At 40.9% G+C, this 27,151-nt stretch overlaps 1 protein-coding gene across 4 annotated transcripts in view; it reads left to right on the forward strand.

Moving 5' to 3' along the window:
• The window catches only part of LOC115214261 (sodium-dependent proline transporter), a 180,983-nt gene that overhangs the window by 59,382 nt on the left and 94,450 nt on the right, over positions 1–27,151 (forward strand). The window lies entirely within an intron of this gene.

Raw genomic sequence — 27,151 nt, forward strand, 5'->3', positions numbered from 1 at the left:
GTACATACATGTATGCCTACACATGTCTCTGCACAGTGAAAGCCATCATCATCACCATCGTCGTGGTCATAAACAGCTTCAATTTTTCATTAACGAATACACACTTGCGGCACAATTACCCAAATGTGCCGCTCCACACACACTATTTTGTTTCGACGTAACTTTCCGAAAAATGGATATTTTTTCATGAAATTTTCGACAAATAGGCGCTAGAGTGGCTCTGTGGTAGGTAGCTTGCTTACCAACCACATCGTTCCGGGTTCAGTAAACTGCGTGGCACCTTGGGCAAGTGTCTTCTACTATAGCCTCGGGTCGACCAAACCCTTGTGAGTTGATTTGGTAGACGGAAACTGAAAGAAGCCCGTCGTATATATGTATATGTATATATATATATCTGTGTGTGTGTTTGTGTGTCTATGCCCTCCCAACATCGCTTGACAACCGATGCTGGTGTGTTTACGTCCCCGTCACTTAGCGGTTCGGCAAAAGAGACCGATAGAATAAGTACTAGGCTTATAAAGAATAAGTCCTGGGGTCGATTTGCTCGACTATAGGCGGTGCTCCAGCATGGCCGCAGTCAAATGACTGGAACATGTAAAAGATAAGCTAAGGTGAATTTGTTGCTCTGGCTGTCTGGTATGTTATAAGGCCCGGAGAACTTCATTTAAAAGACATATATTCGTTTATAAAGGGTAAAGGATGGGATAATCCTCAAAAGTAATATTTTCCCCAACATATTTGTAATGTACGTACGTTATCAAAACGTATGAGGAAACAAGAAACGTGTGAATTATCCGAAACTCTTTTCACCCATTTCCGAAGACAATTTCCACAATATTTCGTTTTTGGATTTGGTTTGCAAGATTCTTTATATGAGTTCGTGTATTGAAGCATATTTTAGGAAAATAAAAATTAAAAAGTGGAAATTTTACCGGTGAGTGTGTTACATTATAAGGCACAAAAAGAAAATGATTCTCCCCAGAAACAACAGAATTTCCACAATAAATACCGTGATAATCATAGTCTATACCATCTGAAGCATATTTGTTGAAAATTTCATTTAAAAAATATAAATTTCCCCCAGAAAAGTTATGAGGAAATAAAGTCGGGGTCACTAGCGTAGCTAGAGTGTGCCGCCCAGAGTGACGCTTTGTTCCCCCATTAAAAAAAACCACATATTGCCTACAGCTGACCCAAAAGTATTGCCCCTTTAAAAGTGCCGCCTGGGGCGGACCGCTCCTAACTAGCTACGCTAGTGGTCGGGACTTATTCTATCAGTTATTTTTGCCAAGTCGCTAAGTTACGGGGACGTAAACACACCAGCATCGGTTGTGAAGCGATGGTGGGGGAGGGGTGGACAAACATAGATACACACACACACGCATATATATTTACTACAGGCTTCTTTCAGTTTCCGTCTACCAAATCCACTCACAAGGCTTTGATAAGCCCGATGCTATAGTAAAAGACACTTGCCAAAGATGCCACGCAGTGGGACTGAACCCGGGACCATGTGGTTGGTAAGCAAGGTATTTACCACACAGCCACTCCTGCGCCTATATATAATATATGGATTGTTTTTTATTCCATTTTTCGTTTCTTGTAGATTTCCTTGTTTTGTTTATTCTCCTCGCAATGTCGGCACCTTTGTCGTATTGCGCACGTTTTCTTGTGCAGCAAAGCCTTGGCGCTCTGATCGCCGTCGCTCGCCTGAGACACTGTAACCTTGCACCACGTGCGTTTGCACAGAAAATGTTACGTCGTCTGCTTTGTACATGTTATTCCTCTATACTACTATATTGGGTGTGTAGTTGTGTGTATGTAGTTCAGCATACACAGCATAGTGTCTCCTACTGTTAGTGCAGGCTTGTGCGCGCCCGTGCACACACTCTATATATTCACACATGCATTTGCACCTGAGCACTGTATACAATAATTTCGTTATTATTATTTCATTATTATAAGTGTGCGTGTGTGTGTGTGTGGTGTGTGTATATATATAGGCGCAAGAGTGGCTATATGGTAAATAGCTTGCTTCCCAACCACATGGTTCCGGGTTCAGTCCTGCGTGACACCTTGGGCAATTGTCTTCTACTATAGGCTCGGGCGGACCAAATCCTTGTGAGTGGATTTGGTAGACGGAAACAGAAAGAAGCCCGGCGTGTGTGTGTGTGTGTATATATATATATATATACGACGGGCTTCTTTTGGGGGGACAAACACACACACACACATACATACACACACATATATATTATATATATGTGTGTGTTTGTGTGCCTGTACCCCAACATTGCTTGACAACCGATGCTGGTGTGTTTACGCCCCCGTAACTTAGCGGTTCGGCAAAAAGAGACCGATAGAATAAGTACTAGGCTTACAAAGAATAAGTCCCGGGGTCGATTTGCTCGACTAAAAGGCGGTGCTCCAGCATGATCGCAGTCAAATGACTGAAACAAATAAAAGAGTAAAAGAGTAAAGACAGTTGCGGAGCAAGTGAACAAACAAGGACGAAGGAAGACGGCTCATGTTTAAGGCCTTTCCTTCTAAAGATTATATAGAATCGCAATCACATGGTCTCTGTGTGAGAATGCAAGCAGACATGATTACGGCACATGAAACACACATCATTTATATTATTAAAAACTGCAAAAAAAAAGAGAAAAAACAATTAATAACATACAATGGTATAACTACAAAAAAATCACTGAAGAAATAAAATAAAATAAAAGCCTTTAGCTTGTGTGTGTGTTTTTTTTCCCGCTCTTTTCGCTCCGTCCAAACAAAGTGAAAGCGCAGATACTAACGCACGTGTGTGACTTGCGAAACCAAGATGGAGGCTGCAGAAGGCCGCCACCGTCGTCATGGCAGCGCTTGCTGTAATTACTACTACAATGGCGATGACGATTACTACTACTATTACTACTATTATTATTATTGTTGTTATTAACGCATATCACTTTTCCGCTACATCACCACCGTCTCTGTCAGACCGCGGACAAAACACTCGTCTATGTAACATACCAAGCGAACTTGTTTGACATCATGGTATTCTGATACTTCGAGTGAGAGAGAGGGAGGGAAAGAGAGAGGAAAGTGCGGTGAACACTGACTGAATGGCGTGCCTTGATGGTGGTGGTGGTGGTGGTGGTGGTGACGTTGGAGGTGTGTCTCATATTTCCTTTCATCGATACGTATAAAAAAAAAAAAATGCGATCGCAGCCAGCCACATGACTCGCTTTTAAGTGCACGTGTGTGTATGTGTGTGCCTGTGTGTGTGTGTGTGAGTGTCTACGTATTTAAAAGCTTACGTGTAGTTCTGGGACTTTTTTTTGTTGTTGCTATATTATCGATCGCGAACTTCCCGATTCTACATTTTCCCATCAAAGTGACCCCGCACATTTCTATTACTTAGTCCTAAACCAACCCTTTTCAAAGAGAACAATGACGAAAGACTTTCCCAACTCAACCTTTTTCGAGTATCTAACACTACATTATCGTACTTGTTACAAAGGTTAGCAGTGAAGATTTGGTTTCTATTTCTAGCAGGATATGCAGTCACTTTGTCTCGTCTTACTTTCATTCCCTTTTGTAAGGTGGTTGGGAGTTGTGTAACTAAATAGCTGCTATTTCAAGCCGAACAAACAACCACTTTGTCGCGTCTTTCACCCCACTTTTTAAAGATAGCTAGATAGCTGGTGGTGATGTGACTGCTATTTCTAGCAACTGTGTCTGTCTCATATTTCTTTTCTCTCTCAGCAGTAAGCAGTAATTGATTCTATACAACATAGAGGTTACTGGAGTGATTTCTATTGGAACTTTTCGTTGTTATTTAACTCAAGGCCAACCCGATCGAAGAAAACCCACGATGAAAAGACAATTTCACTGTAATCTGCTTGTTTTTTTCCTGCAGACATAAATTTCTGTATAAAAGATAGTAGTGTGACATTTGAGAGAATTAACTGGCTGCTATTTCTAGCAGGTCGGGGGGGGGGCTACACCGTAGTCGTTATTTCATTGGTCCGTTTTGGAAGAAGGAGCAAGTGAACAGATAGATACACATTACATGCGGCGATCCTTCGGTATTGGTCTGCAGAGTGTCAGTACGAGCAGACAACCTCATTCAGCCTTTACCTATGACATGAGGGGAATATTATGCGGATGGACGACGTTGTGTACCAATACCGAAAGATTGCGATTGCCCTTACACGCGCGCGTATGTATGTATATATATACATGAAGCTGAGGAAGAAATAGCCAAGTAATTTGCTTAGCTCAGATCAGCTCTGGCCGAGCAAACATGTGACCGAAGGCGCTCCAGCCGTGACCTTCCTGTTGTTTTAAAGACAGAACGTGATTTGAAGGAGTTCTGACTGTTATTTCGTTCGTTGCTTTGATATTCCAAGTAGCAAACTGCCCTGGCTGCTCAGCAACCACTACGACGTCGGTTTTGTTGCAGCTCGCTCCCGGGAGACATGCGTTTCCAAGCACTTTGCTGCAGTGAAGTCGGGTTGTCTTGGGGCTAGACAGACAGACATACACCCTTTGTAGTCGTTTCGAGCCCCAGTTTTTCCTGTCTGGGAGTGGTTCGTGTGTTGTTCAGTCGGGAAAAATATTAAAATTACATCACACGTCTCACATGTTATGCATGTATTTTTTTTTTTACCGGGCATAAATTATGTAAGCGCTGCGTACTGCGTGAGGGACTCGCTTTATACGGCATCACAAAACGAAGCACCGAGCAGGTTATGCTAAAAGCACAGGAACATTAATGTTTCTTGGAAAATATTTATCTTTCACTTGTTTACTATACGCCCATGCTGGGGCACCACCTTGGAATGTTTAGTCGAACGAATCGACCCCAGTACTTATATATAGGGCTGGTATTTATTCTACTGTTATCCGTCTGTTTTTACGGAACTGCCACCGGTTGACAAGGGGTGGGGAACATAATCACGCAGACTGATTAAAAGGACAACTTTGAGCCTAAAACCTTAAAACCTGTAAAGATTAAGGGGATCAATTCTGGTAGTGAATCAGGTTGGAAGAAAACTCGGGGGTTCATATAGCCGCATGGTTGAGGTTACATTCTCACTGTGTAAACACTGCTGGCTGGTGTTTTGCACTGTAGCAGTAAGTTGACCAATACTTTGGGAGTGAAATTTGGTAGATGGAAACTGGAAGAAGCCCATATGCGTGTGTGCATGCATGAGTATGTGTTGCCATTGTTTTGATACCTGCATGCTGACCGTAAACAGAAAGTTGCCATTTTATACAAACGGCGTCATTTGTTTACAATTATCTGTGAAAACATGTCTGGGCTGTTGGTTGTTTGACAGGCGAGGGAAAATATTATTTTGTTTGGAAACAGGTGTGAGTTGGTGACAGGAAGAGCATCCATCTGTAGAAACCTGTGGCATTGGAGCAACACATATTAAACCCTTTTTCTCTTTTACTCGTTTCAGTCATTTGATTGTGGCCATGCTGGAGCAACACCTTTAGTTGAGCAAATCGACCCCCAGGACTTATTCTTTGTAAGCCTAGTACTTATTCTGTTGGTCTCTTTTGTCGAACCGCTAAGTTACGGGGATGTAAACACACTAGCATCGGTTGTCAAGCGATGTTGGGGAGACAAACACAGACACACAAACATATATATATATATATATATATATATATATATACATATATGCGACGGGCTTCTTTCAGTTTCCATTTACCAAATCCACTCACAAGGCTTTGGTCGGCCAGAGGCTACAGTAGAAGACACTTGCCCAAGGTGCCATGCAGTGGGACTGAACCCGAAACCATGTGGTTCGTAAGCTAGCTACTTACCACACAGCCACTCCTATGCCTATGAACTTTTCACTCAATGTTAGTATAAGAAAGCTAATGCAAAAATGCTGCTGCTGTTTATCTTACCTGTGAGGATAAACATTGGTATTTGAACAGGGAACTGAAATGTAGTGGTTCTTCAGACCTCCATGGAAATCAGCATTTTGCTTTCTCCTCCTTTATAACCAGCTACAAGAAATAACTAGAAATAATAACCAAATCTCTCTTACTTCACATTCTACTATTTAAAAAAAAAAAAGAAACAACAATAAGCAATGTAGTAATTGGATATTGAAAATGGAGAGATGGTCATGACATGAAACCTTTTAATTTGGTGGTCTGCTCAACCAGGACTGACCTGGGGCTAAATGACAACCAACAATAATGACGACACACGTGGTGCCTATTGGTTACTAGCAGCTAAGCCCGGTTTCACCCAGCCTGTTTGGATGATGTGGGTGTGATCATTTTCGGTTAGGTATAATCTATAACAGCGTTTCTCAACCTTATCATTTCGGGTCCCCTGTTTTGATTGGAGCCTGCAGCTGTACGAAAATTTTTTCTCCTACCCCTGTTAGAAAACAGCTTCAGATCGATTTTCTCAGTAAGTGTGGGGGTTAGGAAAAAAAATACAAACTGCATTCCAATCTATGCACCCGTCTCCACATGTGTGCCATTTTTCATGCAAATCCACCCAGCCGTTTGGCTGTGAACCTCAAGACAAGAAAGAGTACAACAATCACCCATGTCCAATTTATATTATAGATGACCATTGACATAAGGGAGATAACAACTGCCTCAGCGCAATTACATGAATCTGTAAGTGGTGGGTAACAACTAACAGAATTTAGTTTAGTGAGAAGATGTAAAACCAAGTTGCTCACTTGGATCCAAGTGATGTAACAACCTACCATTTTTGTTAGCCAATCACCTTAAATGAGGTGCCTGGGCCTTGGGGTACCTTAACCATCCAGGAAAGCTGCAATGCAGACAACAGCACAGAAGGGTATCCAGGAGATCATGAGCTGGATGTGGCCCTGGCCCCTTAGAGTGTAAGGAGAGCTTCTCTAAAGACCTTCTGTTCTGTTTTCCTTAGCATTTCCTATTCCCTATTATTTTTTAAGGGAATCTAAAGTGAGGCACTGTATCTTTCATGCCTTCCCATTTGCAGTGTCAGCTGTTATTGTCATTTCGCCCCAGATCAGCTCTAATTGAGCAGACCAAGGATCAAAGGTATTCCGGCCATGACCATGCAGTTTTTTTTTTTACTTGTATCTCAGGAATGCAGGACATCTTTATGGAACTTCTTTGCAAACATGGTAGGGTATGACTTGAACGAATGAGACAGCTATTTCTAGCAAGTTGAGTGACCATGTTGGTTCTCAGAATGTCAGTGAAATGAAATGGGAATCAAAACTTGGTTGGGTGTTGGTGTGCTTGGAACTCTCAGAAAATTCCTGAAAATAATAACAACATTGATTATAATAATTTCCTCACATTCGATGACTGGCACCCGGTCGTTGCCAGTGCCGCTGGACTGACTCCTGTGCAGGTGGCAAGAAACACTGTTTCGAACCTGTGCTTGAGGAGACCTACTGAGTCAAGTACATCAAAATCAAAAATCAATGGAAATTGTAGTTGTGATCCCTGTGCTGGTGGCACATAAAAAGCACCATCCGAATGTGGCCATTGCCAGCCTCGCCTGGCACCTGTGCCAGTGGCACATAAAAAGCACCCACTACACTCTCGGAGTGGTTGGCGTTAGGAAGGGCATCCAGCTGTAGAAACATTGCCAGATCAGATTGGAGCCTGGTGCAGCGTCCTGGCTTCCCAGACCCCGGTCAAACCGTCCAACCCCTGCCAGTATCGAAAAAGGGACGTTAAATGATGATGATGATAATGATAAAAGTAATGTTCAAGATTTATAAAAGACATCAAAGTGGAAATTGTTATTTATGCCTACTTTGGAATTGGAACTCGATGATGATTTTCGGGTTTGCATCATATCCGTTTACTTTTGTTTCTATCAGTCATGGGATTGTTGCTCATTCACAACCCTACAAGCACTGATAAATAGTCAAGAGAATATTTCGAAACCAATCTGAAGTCACAGGATGCTTTAGTTGCCAATTCTTTTAGCAATCAATGATCAGCAATTATGTCAGGCCCACTTGCCTGGTCTGTTTCTGAGTTACCAAAGACAAGATGCTAGCAGACAATCATTAATATTGATTTCCTGCACAGACGCAAAACAATATCATCAAATTTACAGGAAAATGAAAATGAAACGATGTTGTGATGTTCATGCTTTCCCAAAGTACTTTAAGTGATATGGGTGAGAAAACAATTACTAAGAGTGAATTAGTCATCATTCATTGGAAGCAGTCCTCCTCTACTCTTCTTCAAATTAATATCGGTCTACGACAAGAAGCAGAGAGAGACCTACTTTGCAGATATTCCTGTAACTCTTTTGGTACAAACCCACCTGAAACAGTCTTTGGTTCTATGACAACTTCTTGTTTCAAACTGATCTAAATGAAACTCTTTCTTCAAAAGCTCATTCTAATTCATGTTCCAAAGAGCATCTTAATAATTCTTTTATCATCATCCCTCATCATTTAACGTCTGTTGTCCATGCTGACAAGCTGGAAGGCTGCCACAGGTTCCAGTTTGCTTTGGCATGGTTTCTACAGCTGGATGCCCTTCCTAATGCCAACTACTCCAAGAGTGTAATGGGCGCTTTTACATGCCACTGGCACGGCACTGGTATCTGTTACGACTGAGATTTTTCTTGGCTTGATGGGTCTTCTTCTCAAGTACAACATAATGCCAAAGGTCTTGGTCATTGCCTCTGTGAGGCCTAACACACGAATGGCACTTTTTACGTTCCACCAGCACAGGTGCCAGTTATGTGACACCAGCATCAGCCACGACTATGATTTCTCTTGGCTTGATGGGTCTTCTCAAGCACAGCATATCACAAAACTTGAGAAGATGTAAAACCAAATAGTCATTGCCTCTGTGAAGCCCAAAGTACCATCTATTTGTTTCAGTCATTGGACTGTGGCCATGCTGGGGCACCGCCTTGGAAAATTTTTAGTTGAATGAATCAACCCAAATATTTCTTTTTAAGCTTGATACAGCCACTCCTACGCCTATGGTAGCAAAAGTTTTTTAAGACATCGTCAAGAGTGTCCAATTATAAAATGGTAATAAAAGACAGTGAGATGACAGTCAAGAGTAGCATTGGATGTTTTATGGTGCCCGAATTACGGTTTGTTTAAGTTATATTCCTCAATCCATACTAAAAATGACTTTGCTGGACATTCACCCGAAGTTGATAAAATAAGTACCAATGATAAGACAATTGCTTCTTTACCATGTGATTTCTGGTTCAATCCCACTACATGGCACCTTTGGCAAATGTTTTCTGCTACAGCCCTGGGCTTCCTAATGCTTTGCAAATGAATTTTGTTGATGGGAAGTGTAGAAGTTTGACGTGTATGTGTGTATACACACGGACATATATTTTTGTATGTATGTATATGAGTGTCTGTGTTTGTCCTCCACTCCTTGACAACCAGTGTTGGTTTGTTTATGTTCCTCTAACGTAGCAGTTCAGCAAAAGAGACCATGAGAATAAAAAAAAAAGTACTGGTACCAATTTGTTCACAATGAACAAAATATGATATACACAGCCCTAAATATTATTAGGGCCTTCAAGGCGGCAAGCTAGCAGAAATGTTAGCACGCCGAGCAAAATGCTTTACATCTTTACGTTCTGAGTTCAAATTCTGCTGAGGTTGACTTTGCCTTTCATCCTTTCAGGGTTGATAAATTCAGTACCAGTTGCATACTGGTGTCGATCTAATCGATTAGAAACCCCACCCCACCCCCAAATTTTTCAGGCCTTGTACCTAGAGCAGAAAAGAATATTATTAGGACCCTCATATAATTATAGACAGTTAAGGTGCCTAAATACAAAGTAAAAAGGGATTGCTGGTTCATAGCTTATAGTTGATGTGGGCTAAGTCTACCTAGTAAGTACCATAACCTGTTACTGAATGAAGTACAAGCATTGTGAGAGTAGCATACTGAATAATTTTGTTGACCTGTAGTTTTGATGAAAGACATCTTTCTGAAGTCTGTTCAACTAATTAATAATCCATTGATGGCTCTATCCAATTAGTAAAAGTAAAGCAATTGACTTTAATCATTGCAATTAGCAGAGATAAATAATTATTGATTTATTAATCCTACATTTATAGATAAAAATTTGGAAGATACCAGATTATTTTCACGGGTAGCAAAACATGTACACATTTGCAATAATCATAGAGGAGAATATTCTCTGGCCCATGTGTGGTTAAGAAGCTTGCTTTGCAAACACTACAGCCTTGGGGTGACCAATGCTTTGTCAGGAAATTTGGTACACGAAAACTGCACGGTTGTATTAGATGCACCCCAATTTCATCATCATCATCATCGTCACCATTTCATGTCTGTTTTCTATGCTGGCATGAACTGGATGGTTTGACAGGAGCTGGCAAGGGTGGGAGCCATTGTCTACTTTGGCAGGGTTTCTACAGCTGGATGCCTTTCCTGATGCTGACCACTTAAAGTGTACTGAGTGCTTTTTATGTGGCACCAGCACGAGTACCTTTTATGTGACACCAGCATGGGTGCTTTTTACATGGCACCAATATGGGTGGTTTTATGTGTTTCCAGCATGGGTGCTATTTACGTTGCACCAGCAACAGTGCTTTTTATGTGGCACCAGCACCAACAGGGTTACTAAGTACCTTGCAAGACAAAACCCCCTCAACTGGGAGGAATGAAGTAATATTGAGGGGATGGGGGTGGCTTTGTGCCAGTTGAGGGATTAAAAATATAGATGGTCAGAGATAGATGCTTTAGTGCATGGTCATGAAGAAGTAGTTTTTAGTGTCTTAAAAAAGTATATGGAAGGCCAAACATAACATATAAGACCTGTGATGAATTTTCCTTGAGACATATTTTAGGGGGAAAAAAAAAAGGTATCATATGCCATCAGATATGGTCCACATCAACTACACCTAGTTGACACTATTTTTACTGCTCCGAAAATATGTTAAACTTCTGAAATAAACAGTAAATATGTTACCATATGCAGAAATTTGATGTCGTGTTAACTGAGATGAAAGGTCAATCACAGCAGGTTGGTGGGGGGAAAACAGCCGCATGTTGAAGTCATTTGCTGATGTGACACTATGAGTTAGCTGCACTGGGTCAGACATGTAATGCAAACAGACGACCCCCTACAAGGTGAAAAAGTCGACTAGCAGAAAAACAGAGAAGATATAGGAAGAATTGTTGAGGAGGACTTAGGGCCTTACAGACCAGATAACAGAGGACTGAGAAGGATGTTAATAAGATGTGCTGTAGGTTAGTCCTGTTAGCATATGGTGGGGAGAGCTGCTGTTAATGATGTGAGTAGAGAAAAATAAATATTAGCTAAAAGCCTATTTTGTGGGTGGTAACTGAGAAGCTAGCATTTCAGTGTCTGTCAAGTTTTGCATTTGTTCTCATAAGCCAAACATAATTTTTGGTTGATGTTGTGAGAGTTAGGTTCATTACCATACAAGTTATTGATGCTTGCTGCCTTCCGACTTGTAAGAATGTGACATAATTAGCACGACAAGGATTCCATTTCATCCGATCAATATCATCATCATCATCGTTTAACATCCGCTTCCCATGCTAGCATGGGTTGGACGGTTCAACTGAGGGCTGGCGAACCAGATGGCTGCACCAGGCTCCAATCTTGATCTGGCAGAGTTTCTACAGCTGGATGCCCTTCCTAACGCCAACCACTCCAAGAGTGTAGTGGGTGCTTTTACGTGTCACTGGCACGGGGCCAGTCAGGTGGTACTGGCAACGACCTCGCTTGAATCTTTTACACACGCCACCGGCACAGGTGCCAGTAAGGCGATGCTGGTAATGATCACGCTTGAATGATGCTCTTAATACCCTACAAGCACGGGGTTCAAGTGCCAGTAAGGCGACACTAGTACTGATCACACTCGAATGGTACCTTTTAAGTGCTACTGGCACGGAAGCCGGTTAGTTGCGCTGAATACTGGAATGGTTTCCCATAGCTTTTTCAAGGCACGTGGGATTTGAACTCAAAAGACGTACCAAAAAGTATTTCTGCTGCCATGCCAATAATTTGCTCACTCTCACTCGCAAAGCAATGCGAAATGAAGTGTTTTGCTTAATACAATATGCTGCCTGGGTCAGGAATCGAAGCCATGATCTAGTGAACTGTTTCGTTACCACCCACAAGGGGCTAAACACAGAGGGGACAAACAAGGACTGACAAACGGATTAAGTCAATTATATCGAACCCAATGCGTAACTGGTACTTAATTTATTGACCCCGAAAGGATGAAAGGCCAAGTCGACCATGGCGGAATTTGAACTCAGAACGTAACGTTAGACAAAATACGGTTACGCATTTCGTCCGGCGTGCTAACATTTCTGCCAGCTTGCCACCTTTTTTTGTACCTTGTCATATATGTGTGTGTGTGTGGTGTGTGTGTGTGAGAGAGAAGAAAAAATGAAAAAGATCAATGAAGATGGAGGGGGAGAAATAACAGAAATGGTAGGCCTGTGTATGATGTCACCAAATGTAGGACTTTGGCGGGGTGGGTGGGTAAAGTTGCTACTGTCATACTCTGCAAACATCTGCAGCTAAATGAGCGTTCACCCCACCCCCCTCAATACGCCACTGCCACTAAGTCCCACTAGCGCCATCAATACTCCACACACAGACCTCTACTTTCCTCCACTTGTCTTAATCACCCCCCCTTTCTTTTCCATATTAACCCCCCTCCACCTCTCCCTGTATCCCACTCACCTTCAATTGTCTTTCATTCCTTTGTTTTCTCCCTTTTCATCACAACCAGACGTACTGTTGACCTTTCTGACCTCTAGCATTCATGTAACTTGTGAGTGGGTCAGATTTTGTTTCATATCTCTATCTGTCTAGATTTGTCTACATACACACATAACACATGCACATAAATACATACACACATTTCATCATCATCATCATCGTTGATGTCTGCTTTCCATGCTAGCATGAGTTGGATGATTTGACTGAGGACTGGTGCACCAGATGGCTGCACCAGGCTCCAATCTTGATCTGGCAGTGTTTCTACAGCTGGATGCCCTTCCTATAATAACTGAACCAATCTTTGTATCCAGTATGAAGGTGAAAATTTTACTAAGAATCTGAGTGTTTAGACAAGCAGTTTCGTCGTTAAGTACCCCAATTCAGAACAATTACAATGATGCTGAACCAATGAAAGCATGAAGACATAATATTAAGTCTTTTACCCTTTGACTTATTCTTTGGAAGCCTAGTACTTATTCTGTTGGTCTCTTTTGCCGAACTGTTAAGTTAACGGCAAACACACCAACATCGGTTGTCAAGCGATGTTTGGGGGACAAAGACACACAAACATACACACACACATATACATATATATGATGGGCTTCTTTCAGTTTCCGTCTACCAAATCCACTCACAAGGCTTTGATCGGTTCGAGGCTATAATAGAAGACACTTGCCCAAAGTGTCATGCAATGGGACTGAACCCGGAATCATGTGGTTTGTAAGCAAGCTACTTACCACACAGCCACTCCTGCCCATGTTTCAAAAAAATAATTGTTTCTAATTTTGGAACCAGACCAGCAATTTTGGGGAGAGGGGGAGTTGGTTGATTACATCAATCCCAGTACTGAACTGGTACTTATTTTATTGACCCAGAAAGAATAAAAAGCAATGTTAACCTTAGTGGGATTTGAACTCAGAATGTGAAGACGGAAGGAATGCCACAAAGCATTTTGTCCAGCATGCTAACAAAACTTTCATACATACATTTATTGTTTTGCTTAAGCATAGTGGTACGACTAACCTGATGTTAGAACTCGATATGCTTTAGGAAAAAAAGCATTGAGTATAGAGCAGCAATAAGATATCAATAAATGCCAAGGGAATAAAAAGCACCCACTACACTCACGGAGTGATTGGCGTTAGGAAGGGCATCCAGCTGTAGAAACACTGCCAGATCTGACTGGCCTGGTGCAGCCTTCAGGCTTCCCAGACCCCAGTTGAACCGTCCAACCCATGCTAGCATGGAAAGCGGACGTTAAACGATGATGATGATGATGATGATGATAAACTTCATTGGCTTACAGCTGTTTCTGCTGCTATACAGACATGCACACACATATATAGGCATGGCTTCTTGGATACAGCGCTTACTTAATAACCAAATGGCTTTGGCTTCTACCTCAATGCTTGAAACTTTGTGTGTCTTCTACATACAGCCTTGGACCAACAAATGCTTTATGAGCGAAATTCTAGGTACACATGTATGCACACAGACACACACACACACATATATATAGGTGCTGGCGTAGCTGTGTGGTAAGAAGATTGTTTTCCAACAACAAGGTTCCAGGTTCAGTCACATTGGTTAACACCTTGGCCATCAGTAGTATGTAAAAGTGTGAATGGCTGCACACTAGGCATCAGCACTTTCAACAAGTCACTCTGTGTACCTTCACTTTTTATGAAGATCATCCTGAAAAAGGAAACGGAGGAAAAAACTAAAATTCTTTGGCCTTCGCATGTCAAATATAACAAGAGCCCTTCATATACATATATATATATGCACACACATACATATACAGACAGACACACGTACACAGAAACACACACCAGAATGGAAAACAGAAAAATGTGAAGCTTTTCCTAATCTTTTGTTACATATGCAAATATAAATTTACCAGCAGAATTAATCACATGACCACTTGTACTCAGATTTAGTGCAAAGCTTCAAGTCATTTGCCAAAAAAAAAAAAAAAAAATTTTTTTTAAATCAAGTTTTGTTTTTTTTAACAAACACACTGGAGAGTTTAGACATCCACACATTACCTTCCCCACGTGCATGGGTAAAGATGCATTGGTTTGAAAAGGCAGAGCAGTTTGTGTATTTTGCAAAGCAGGCAAATACTTGCAAAGGAAATAAGTGAGATGCACCGTTTGCCTCTTTCATTTCTATTTTAATGTTGCTCAAAGGGAAGCCACTTCTAGCTACTTTAGAAAGGCAGTCACAAAATAACATGTTTAATTGCAGTTCAGGCTGGAATTTTAGTGGCATACCAAACTGAACACTCAGAATGCATATCTATTAGTCTGGGTCACCCTGACGAAAACTCTTCATGGGTGTGGCTGTGTGGTAAGAAACTTGCTTTCCAACTACATGGTTCCGGGTTCAGTCCCACTGCACGGCACCTTTGGCTAGTGTCTTCTACTATAGACTCATGCTGACCAAAGCCTTGTGAGTGGATTTGGTAGATGAAAACTGGAAGAAGCCCATCGTATATATAAATATATATTTGTGTGTCTGTGGTTGTCCCCCCAACATCGCTTGACAATCGATGCTGGTGTGTTTATGTCTCCATAACTTACTTTGGCAAAAGAGACTGATAAGATAAGTACTAGGCTTACAAAAAATATGTCCTGGGGGTCGATTTGCTCGACTAAAGGTGGTATACTCCAGCATGGCCACAGTCAAATGACTGAAACAAGTAAAAGAGTAAAAAGAGAGATATATCATCAACATCATTTAATATCTGTTTTTAATGCTGGCAGGGGTTGGATGGTTTGGCAGGAGCTGGTAACACTCCCCCAAACCCTGGAACTATTGAATGAAGTCCCCACTACCAGATGCAGTTTAAAGTCATACCCTGGACATACACATATACATTATTGCATATTCTGAGACCCCCTTCGGTCACGACACAGACCATGGGATTGCACCTAGAAAGTTACCCTCCCAGGCACAAGTCCGGGCAAGGTTGTTTATGGAAGACCAGCAGTCACCCATGCATACCAGCCTCCCCTCTCCACGCCACTGATGTTATCCAAGGGAAAGGCAAAGGGGCCAATACAGCTTGGCACCTGTGACGTCGCAACTCATTTCTACAGCCGAGTGAACTGGAGCGACGTGAAATAAAGTGTCTTGCTCAAGAACACAACACGCAGCCCGGTCCGGGATTCGAACTCACAACCTCATGATTGTAAGCTTGATGCTCTAACCACTGAGCCATGCACCTTCACATTAGTGCATATATATATATATATGCATTAATACACACACACACGAATACATATCTACACATATGTATATATATATATATACTTATATACACACACATATTTATGCACAATGTGCCAAGTGTCAAACATGAGAAATATTTCATGATGCATGTCAATGCCAATGACACCAACCTTTCTGATTGTCTTGCAATGACATATTAGCCACCCCCCCCCCCCCCACACCCACCCCTGCTCCTTCCAACCTCCACCTGATGTATGGTTGCAACGTTTTGACACATATGGTGGAATCTTTCCTCTCTTGTATTGATAAAGATGTCATAACAGAAAAAAGAGAAAGAAGCACACACGCACACACACACACACACACACACACAAAAAAAACAAACTGTTAATGAGTTTGCATTTGCATGTAAAAAAGCATTTAATTGCACATAGGTGCAGATGTGGCAGTGTGGCTGATAAGCTTTTCAACCACCTGGTTCTGGGTTCAATCCCACTGCGCGGCACCTTGGGCAAGTGTCTTCTACTATAGCCTCGGGCTGACCAAAGCCTTGTGAGTGGATTTGGTAGATGGAAACTGAAAGAGCCCATTGTATGTGTGTGTGTGAGTATATCTGATGTAAACACACCCCACCACTTGACAACTGGTGTTGGTTTGTTTACATCCACGTAACTTAGCAGTTTAGCAAAAGAGACAGATAAAATAAGTACCTGGCTTTAAAAAGAAAAAGTACAGGAGTTGATTCCTTTGACTAAAAATTCTTTAAGGCTCTGCCCCAGTATGGCCACAGTCCTATGACTGAAACGAGGAACAAATAAAGAATAAAGGTTTTTATGTTACATGTATTATATGCACACACACGATTTTAGCTGGTATGTGATGTCTGTGCATAAATTAAATATAGGTAGTAATTTTTTAAAGCAGATTATTTATATGCTAATATATTCATATGCAAATCATATATGTAAATTCTATGCATGTCTGTACGTACATATAAAGGAAAAATATGTCGACATATTCATACAGTACATTATTTATGTTATTTACATTTGACGGATATTTGTCCTCATCTTGTTTGTTGTCAACACAACGTTTTGGCTGGTATACCCTCCAGCCTTCTCCAGGTGTCTTGGGGAAATTTTGAACCTGGGTTCTCATTCCTAAGGTATTTTTCGATGAGGACAAATATCTGTCAAATGTAAATAATGTAAATACTCATACAGTGTTTCATTCTGATCAGATTTTTCTTTCAGATGCATCTAAACACATCACTCTTTTGTTTTTTTCACGTAAAAAGCACCATCCGAATCGTGGCCGAAGCCAGTGCCGCCTCGACTGGCTTCCATGCCGGTGGCACGTAAAATGCACCAATCCGACCGTGGCCATTGCCAGCCTCGCCTGGCACCTGTGCGGGTGGCACGTAGAAAGCACCCACTACACTCATGGAGTGGTTGGCGTTAGGAAGGGCATCCAACTGCAGAAACATTGCCAGATCAGACTGGGCCTGGTGCAGCCTTCTGGCTTCCCAGATCCCCGGTCGAACCGTCCAACCCATGCTAGCATGGAGAACGGACGTTAAATGATGATGATGATGAATTGCTTTCTGTCATATAAACACAGAAAGCTGGCCACAGAAACACAAATCCAAACACTTACACATTCATGCGCACACCTGATAAAGCAATCCATTCAAGGGACCAGCCACCCATAATGCCTTAAGATAAGTGAGTGAGATACCTATTTCTTTACTACCCACAAGGGGCTAAACACAGAAGCGACAAACAAAGACAGACAAACGGATTAAGTCGATTATATCGACCCCAGTGCATAACTGGTACTTATCTAATCGACCCCGAAAGGATGAAAGGCAAAGTCGACCTCGGCGGAATTTGAACTCACAATGTAGCGGCAGACGAAATACCTATTTCTTTACAACTCACAAGGGGCTAAACACTGAGGGGACAAACAAGGACAAACAAACGGATTAAGTCAATTATGTCAACCCCAGTGCGTAACTGGTACTTATTTAATTGATCCCGAAAGGATGAAAGATAAAGTCGACCTCGGCAGAATTTGAACCCAGAACGTAGCCACAGACGAGATACCGCTAAGTATTTCGCCTGGCGTGCTAACGATTCTGCCAGCTCACTGCCTTAACTCTTTAGTGTTTAAACTGGCCAAATCCGGCCCAATATATTCTACATATTTTATATTCAAACTGGCCATATCTAGCCTCTCACACCTAACCTACATTGACAGTCTAAAAATAAACAATCACATCATTGAAACCTCAAAGCTATAAGGTAATGCATGATTAATTCAAAATAATAAAAAAAAAAGCATTACATTTAACAGAGTGATCTGAACACTAAAGGGTTAAGTGAGTAAGATACCTTGTTTTTGCTGGTGGCACTAAGTAACACTTTTAACAGTCAAATCTCTTGAACTGCTCTGTAATACTTATTATTCAAAGACTGTCTGGACAGACAAACAGGCAAACTTTTCAAACATTCTGCCACACCTAATGTTTTTGCTGTAATGTCAGATTTGAACCTCTTGAAGCAAAATTCACATTACGGACATTACCTTTGTTCAATTTAGTTTAGACACTGAAAAGGAATGAAAAGAAATCTGAACTTTTAAGTGAATCATTTTTAAAAGGAGTTTTACACTCTCGGAGTGGTTGGCATTAGGAAAGACATGCAGCTGTAGAAACACTACCAGGTCAGACTGGAGCCTGGTGCAGCCTCCTGGCTTCCCAGACCCCGGTCGAACTGTCCAACTCATGCTAGCATGGAAAACGGAGCTGTAGAAACACTGCCAGATCAGACTGGAGCCTGGTGCAGCCTCCTGGCTTCCCAGACCCTGGTCGAACAGTCCAACCCAGGCTAGCATGGAAAATGGACATTAAACGATGATGATGATCAACACCGAAATGTCTGGAAATTTGCTATTTCTAGTTATAGGTTACATGTGTGTGTGTGTGCAAGTGTAAAATTTTGTCCAACATGCTTATTGTGTTTTATTATGCCTCATAACTCTTCCTTCAATGACTGGCCCTCCGGCCCTCCCTCCGTCCCTCCAAGAGTGCATCTGTGTTATGGCTAAGTAAGGTTTAGCATTTTTAGTCATAATCTGCTCCTAACATCTGTTACGTGTCTGATGACAAAATGAAATATTGTGTTATACTTGGCAGAGTTTGGCCTTGCGATTAAAAGATCACTGAAGTGTTCGCCAACCTTTGACCAGTTTGGAAGAGATGAGATAGACAGTCAAAACAATTTGTGGAGCTAAAGTGTGTGTATGCAACCAGCCGTCCCTTGCAATGTGTAAGCTAATGTGGGCAGATGTAGGGTTGTGGTGGCTATGATGTTGATATGGTAGGATTTGTAGGATTAAGTAGTACAGGGAAATATAATCTACATAAATGACACCCCCCGTTGGTCATGAATGACCATGGGATTGCACCGAGAAAGTTACCCTCCAAGGTACAAGTCCAGGCAAGGTTGTTTATGGAAGGCGAGCTGGCAGAAACGTTAGCACGCCGGACAAAATGCGTAGTCGTATTTCGTCTGTCGTTATGTTGGGGGTTCAAATTCCGCCAAGGTCGACTTTGCCTTTCATCCTTTCGGGGTCGATAAATTAAGTACCAGTTACGTACTGGAGTCGATATAATCGACTTAATACCTATGCCTATCCTTGTGTGTCCGCTCTGTGTTTAGCTCCTTGTGGTTAGTAAAGAAATAGATGTGTGTGTGTGTGTATGTGTGTGTGGCAGTGGTATTTGAGAGAGGAGAGATAGCTTTGTGTTGAGAGGTTAAAAGTATGATTGAAAGACAAGCATAGAGGTGATGCATGGCTTCCCTGCATTATATAAGAGTGGATGAGAGTAGCTGGGAAGAAAGATGGCAGTGAAGTGGTAGCAGAGCAAGAGTCTGATAGTATGGATGGCGAGAGAAAGACAAAGTGAGAGCACTTTAAACATGATGATGGTGGAGATATGTGTGTGTAAAGGCAGTGAGCTGGCAGAAACGTTAGTATGCCTGGTGAAATGCGTAGCCGTATTTCGTCTGCCGTTACATTCTGAGTTCGAATTCCGCCGAGGTCGAATTTGCCTTTCATCCTTTCGGGGTCGATATAATCGACTTAATCCGTTTGTCTGTCCTTGTTTGTCCTCTCTGTGTTTAGCCCCTTGTGGGTAGTAAAGAAATAGGTATTTTGTCTGCAGTTACGTTCTGAGTTCAAATTCCACCGCGGTCGACTTTGGCTTTCATCCTTTCTTGGTCGATAAATTAAGTACCAGTTACATACTGGGGTCGATGTAATCGACTTAATCCATTTGTCTGTCCTTGTTTGTCCTCTCTATGTTTAGCCCCTTGTGGGTAGTAAAGAAATAGGTATTTCATCTGCCGTTACGTTCTGAGTTCAAATTCTGCCGAGGTCGAATTTATCTTTCATCCTTTCGGGGTCTATAAATTAAGTACCAGTTACGCACTGGGATCGATGTAATCAACTTAATCCGTTTGTCTGTCCTTGTTTGTCCCCTCTATGTTTAGCCCCTTGTGGGTAGTAAAGAAATAGGTGGAGATATGTTTGTGTGTGTAACTTGGCTGTTCAGAAGAATGTGATCTGTTGTAGTCATAGTAGAAGAGACAAAGAGATGACACGTTATGTTGGTGAGTTAGCTGTAGAGTTTGATAATCTTAATACAGCTTATTTAGCAGGACATCAGATCAGCAGCTGCAGCAGTAGTGGCTTATGAATATTGCAAAAGATTTGCTTTGTTATTCTTTGTTGTTGTTTTGTCAAAGATTCTATTTGATCAAAAGTATTATCATCAAAGAACCATAAGTGTTCTACATCAAAAAAAAAGAAAAATAGTTTCACAAACCCAGTTTGCATCAGTTCTTAGAGCAGGGGAAAAATAGATATTCTAGATACTCTGGCAATAATATCTGCTATGGCACTAGCATTCTGTCTGGCGAAAGATTTTGTCAATCACACACTTAACAGCAGAACACTGGAATTAAGCACTCACCATTTTCGATGACATAGAAGCCACACTGTTTTTCAAAATAATCACCTTGGGCCCTATGTACAATGTTGGGCTTCTCATAAGCTAATTTTTTTTTAAACGTTTTGTCTGAAATTGGGGTGCATCTAATATACCCATGTATCTTTTACGCCATCAAATATGGTACTAAACAATTCCAGAGGGCTGGAGGAGATATTTGCCATTAATATTCATGTCTGCCTGTCTTAAATCTAAACAGTAAATAATGTACACTCTAAAAGAATTAGAGCTTTTAGCTTTTGATTTACAGGTAAATTGACTGAAAAGTTAGGGCAAAATCAGACAAAATGCCTTGTGGTATTCGCTCCAATTTACCATGTTTTGAATTCAAATCCTATCAAAATTGACTTTAAAATTACATCTACCCTGGGGTGGTTGCTAGCATTCAGATTACTCTGTCAGATGTAATGTTTGTTGGGTGGGGGGCTAATGTTTCCAATCTTGTAGCTTCAAGATTTTGATGATTTGATTGCTTATTTTCAGAATGACATTGTAGGGTAGGTGTGAGAGGCTGAATCTGACCAGTTTTAACATAAAACAGGGAGAATATTTGGGCCTGGTATGGCTGGTTTAAATGATAAAGGGTCAAAGTATCAGTCAAGTACTGGGTACTACCCTCTCTCCCTCAACTGTCCCATTTTGGCTGTTCTGTTGGTTTAAAAGTGGGACAGCTGAGAGAGCAATAGTATTTGCTTGTCACTATACAAGCATCGCTCAGTGGTTAGAGCGCCGAGCTTATGATCGTGAGGTTGTGAGTTCGAATCCTGGACTGGGCTGTATGTTGCGTTCTTGAGCAAGACACTTTATTTCATGTTGCTCCAGTTCACTCAGCTGTAGAAATGAGTTGCGACGTCACAGGTGCCAAGCTGTATCGGACCCTTTGCCTTTCCCTTGGATAACACTGGTGGCATGGAGAGGAGAGGCCGTCATATATATGTGTGTCTGTGTTTGTACCCCAACATTGCTTGACAACCGATGCTGGTGTGTTTACGTCCCCGTCACTTAGCGGTTCAGCAAAAGAGACCAATAGAATAAGTCCTGGGGGGATCGATTTGCTTGACTAAAGGCACTGCTCCAGCATGGCTGCAGTCAAATGACTGAAATAAGTGAAAGAATAAATGATCAGACATCGGAATATCGATCAATGTGTCTGAGACAGATTCATTTACTTACTTTTCATGACCGATTCCGAGTCAAGTTATGGGGGATAAAAATCTAAGAATATTCGTAAGGGATAATATAGTCATTGTTTGAGTAACAACAGCATCAGAAATCATGTCACACACACATTACTATATACTATCTTGAAATAAGGAATTGTAAATATTTGGCAGGAATGGCTGTGTGGTAAGTAGCTTGGTAACCAACCACATGGTTCTGGGTTCAATCCCACTGTGTGGCATCTTGGGCAAGTGTCTTCTGCTATAGCCCCGGGCTGACCAATGCCTTGTGAGTGGATTTGGTAGACGGAAACTGAAAGAAGCCTGTCGTATATATGTATATATATATATATATGTATGTGTGTGTGTGTCTGTGTTTGTCCCCCTAGCATTGCTTGACAACCGATGCTGGTGTGTGTTTACGTCCCCGTCACTTAGCGGTTCGGCAAAAGAGACCGATCGAATAAGTACTGGGCTTACAAAGAATAAGTCCCGGGGGTCGATTTGCTCGACTAAAGGCGCTGCTCCAGCATGGCCGCAGTCAAAATGACTGAAACAAATAAAAGAGTAACTTTCAAACCTGAATTCTACACCGTGAGTAGAAAGTCTGGATCAGTGAAGACGTCTGGGGAGGAGGTGATATCAAGGCTGGGAAATACGGGGGGGGGGGGGGTGGATATTTAATTAATTTTTAGAACTGAAAATTAGATGGTAACTGCAGCAGTTGTTATTGCTGCATTAGCCAGTGCAGTTGCAGTAGCAGAAGCAGTGGCAGCAGTTGTTGCGTCTCATGACATGCATATGTTTGCTTAATTTGCCATGCATACAGTGGACGCATGCTGCCGTATGCCAGCCAGCCAGCCAGCCTATCACCTTTTTTCTTCCACGACTCCACTCCAACTTTTTATTACTACTCGCAGCATCGCCCGGCGTTGCTCGGGTTTGTTTCGACCCTTTAGAATTGGAATTTTTGAAAAATAAAAATTCTGCATTATGTAGCTTGTTATTCTCTTTAAGTGAACATTTTTCTGGTTGAAAAACACCGAAAAATGGTAACACAGCAGTTAAAAAAAATCGTAAAAAATAGGCATTTTCATAGAAAAAAAAGCACCTTTTTGATGTAAATAATTTTTGGTCTTAACATGGTCAGATTTGAATTTTTTCTTCTACGGAAGGAAGAGCAAGCCTTCTTCTATCATACTCTCAATTTTGGTCAACTTGCGCCGCAGGGTCTCGGAGGAGATAGTGTCAGTTGAAGGCAACCAAACCTGCCATACACAGACAACTTCAGCTTTATATATAGAGAGATTATTATTATTATTATTATTATGTTACGTTCACTTGTTGTGACATGTATGCATGCAAGTGTATGCATATGCATGATAGCTCATAAGGCGATCTGAGTGCATGCATGCGTGCATGCAGAATCATGTGCTGCTGTCTCTCTTAATCTATCTTTCTCTCCCCGCTGCCGCCACCTCCCCCTTTACCATTTTTCTGCAATGTCTGTACACACGGCTTGACTAGATTCTTACACATGCATGAGGCTTAACTGTGACTTTTCATGTATAAGAGTGTAGTAAAACTGTGTGTATGCGCGTATGTTGTTGTGCATCTGTGTGTGAATGCGGGCGTGGGTTTTTTTGTGTGTGTATGCGTATATATACATGTGTGTCTGTGTGTGTATGTACTTATTTACCTGCATACATGCTTATATTTGCATCAGATTGCATGCATGAACATGCATCAGTTGCCGTAGATGCGCAGGTGTGTTTCATGTTGTGTCCATGTGTGCATATTGATTTGTGTGTATACATGTGCTAATGAGTAGCTTTCTGTGTATATGTTTGTGTACAAGATTGAGTATGTATACATCAATTTGTATGCAATATTCTCAGTGTGTGTGTGTGTGTATGTGTGCATACATGTGGAATGTGATGTGTGTATGTATATATATATATATATATATATATATATATATATACACATATATATATACATATATATATACATGTAGTGTTTTTAAAACAGTGTGCTTATTATATTTTTTCAAATAAAATTAAATTAACCAGGTGTAAACGCTATATACCATGTGTGTGTGTGTGTGTGCGTGCGTGTATGTAGGTGATGCTGTTTAGTCCCAGGACCATTCTCTTTACAGAGTCCTATAATCAAAATTAGTCCAGCTATGACCATCCTGTCTCAAAATTCAGGCAGTGTGTTTATAGGAACACATTATCCCGTGAATTCTTTATTCTGTTTTTCACAGGTGATAGTGCATAATTTGAGGGAGATTTACTTACTATTTCTAGCAAACCAAGTAACCACATAGAGCATAATTTGAGGCAGATTTACTTACTATTTCTAGCAAACCAAATAACCACATAGTCTCCCCTCTTTAGCTTATGTAAATATGCATGTTTACTATGAGTAACTACGTGTGCATATTATGTCAAACTGTTGATATAAGAGGCAGCAATGTTTATAGTATATCTTTGTGCATGCCTGCACACCTCAAGTTGAGCATGTGGAAGATTGAAATTTTGTGTATTTGTGTGAATACAGACAGATGTGTAAAGTATGTGCTTGTGAGTGTGTGAGGGAATGCATACCCGTGGGTGTGTAAGTGTGTGTAAGAGAGAAAGAGGGAGTATGTTAGTGGACTGCTCTATTGGCTCAGTATAATAAGTATCGATTCAGAGGTCAGGGTCAAGGTAGCCTTGGCAGCCTCCATTTAAATAATGTATGCAAACAGTACACTTTGGATGCAGATGCAGACAGCGATGAAGCATGAGGTGATAGCGGCGGTGGTGACGGCGATGATGCTGGTAGACATAGCGGTGGTGATGGTGGTGGTGTTCCTAGTGACATTAGGAATAGTGGTGATGATGCTGGTGGTCTCAGTGGTGGTGGTGATGATGATGATGATGGCTGAGGTATTCATAGACAGGAGTTTTTGTTCTGCTGGAGGAGGAGGGAAAGGAAGGGTGGGCACAGTCTGTTGAATATTATAGATGCAAAACATTGCCAACATTCTAAAACTCATATGGAGCAGACAGCAGACGCACTGGTTCAAAGGAATAAATGCATGTTCACTATCCGACAGACACACATGCACACAGCTACATGTTTCTTTGTACATAGATATAATATACTATAAAAGTGTGTGCACAAATGCATATACAAATTCTTTCATGTGTGTGCATATGTATACACACACACACACACACACATACACACATATCTAGATTGTTTCATTTATATAGTATATTTACACACACACACATATATATACATACATTTCTCTGCATACTCTCATGTATGTAAATATTTTCATATACATACAAGCACACATTTAAAAATACAAACAAGTACAAAAGAATCATGTATGCATACTTTTTTCTTTTACATATACGAATATATATTTATATATATGGGGTGTGTAAGTATGTAGATATATATATGTGTGTGTGTGTGTGTGTGTATCATCATCATGATATATATGCATATGTATGTATATATATGTATATATGTGTGTGAGTATATATATAAGTATATATCTATATGTATATATATCTGTATATGTGTATATATATATATATATATATGTATGTGTGTATATATATATATATATATGTGTGTGTGTATATATATATATATGTGTGTGTGTGTGTATATATATATATATGTGTGTGTGTTGTGTATATATATATATGTGTGTGTGTGGTGTGTGTATATATATAGATATATATGTGTATATATATATATATATGTTTATGTAAGTGTATATATGTGTATGTATATGTGTATATATATATATATATAATATATATATATATATATGTATATATATATATATATATATATATTATATATGTGCATATATATAAGTCTATATTTGTATATGTATGTGTATATAAATATATGTGTGTGTACACAGTTTCATTGATTGCAGCAGAAGATATAGAATAGTCCAGACAGTCCTGTCTCTTCACTCTCCCACCACAGTATATCTGTGTGTGTGTGTGTGTGTGTGTCTTTTATTCTCATTGTGTTTATCTCTTTCTCTCCTTTCTCTCTCTCTCTCTTTTTGTCTTTCTGATTGACTCAATGGTGAGTTGCTGAATTGCAGCCAGTGTGCGCAGAAGAAACTAAGCTTATTTATTGATCACACGAGAGCGTGTGCTTGTATGTGTGTGTGTGTGTGTGTGGCCATTTTAAAGTCACATGTTGTCTAAGAACACACACACACACACACACGCAAGCATGCTTATATACAAATATATTTACTTGTTTTACTCACTCAAAACACAGAGCAGAGATACACACACACACACACACACACGCCTACAAGTCTACACATTTGTATGGAGAAGAAAAAAATGTTAAAACAAAGAGAACATGCTCTCTTTCTTTCTCGTTTTCACACACACAGAAAGGCATGTGTTTACACCTATAATCCTAAGAATTTATTTCTAGTACACACAGACAAGATGTAAATTGATCTCAAAATATATCTGGAAGTACATCTCCAAATATATCTGGAAAAGGCTGTAGCATTTTTAGAAGCCCTACATTCTAAATATTATCAAAAGTACATCAAAAAGACTTGGCTTTTGTCTTTCGAGCCAAGAAATATTTTAGCCTTTAGCAGTTTCTCACCTTTTACCAGGCCTACATATTTTGTTGTTCGTTCCTTCTCGAGCCACGCCTGGCTCATAGGGCTGGTTTCCTTGGCGTATAGGTTCCCCACCTAGACGGGACGCCGGCCTGTCGCAGGTGAGCTGCAAGATGCAGGAGGAAAGAGTGAGAGAAAGTTGTGGCGAAAGAGTCAGCAGAAGTTCGCCATTACCTTCTGCCAGAGCCGCGTGGAACTTAGTTGTTTCACTCATAAACACACACATTGCC

Source organism: Octopus sinensis, linkage group LG7 (genome assembly GCF_006345805.1).
Source record: "Octopus sinensis linkage group LG7, ASM634580v1, whole genome shotgun sequence".
NCBI classification, from domain to species: Eukaryota; Metazoa; Mollusca; class Cephalopoda; order Octopoda; family Octopodidae; genus Octopus; species Octopus sinensis.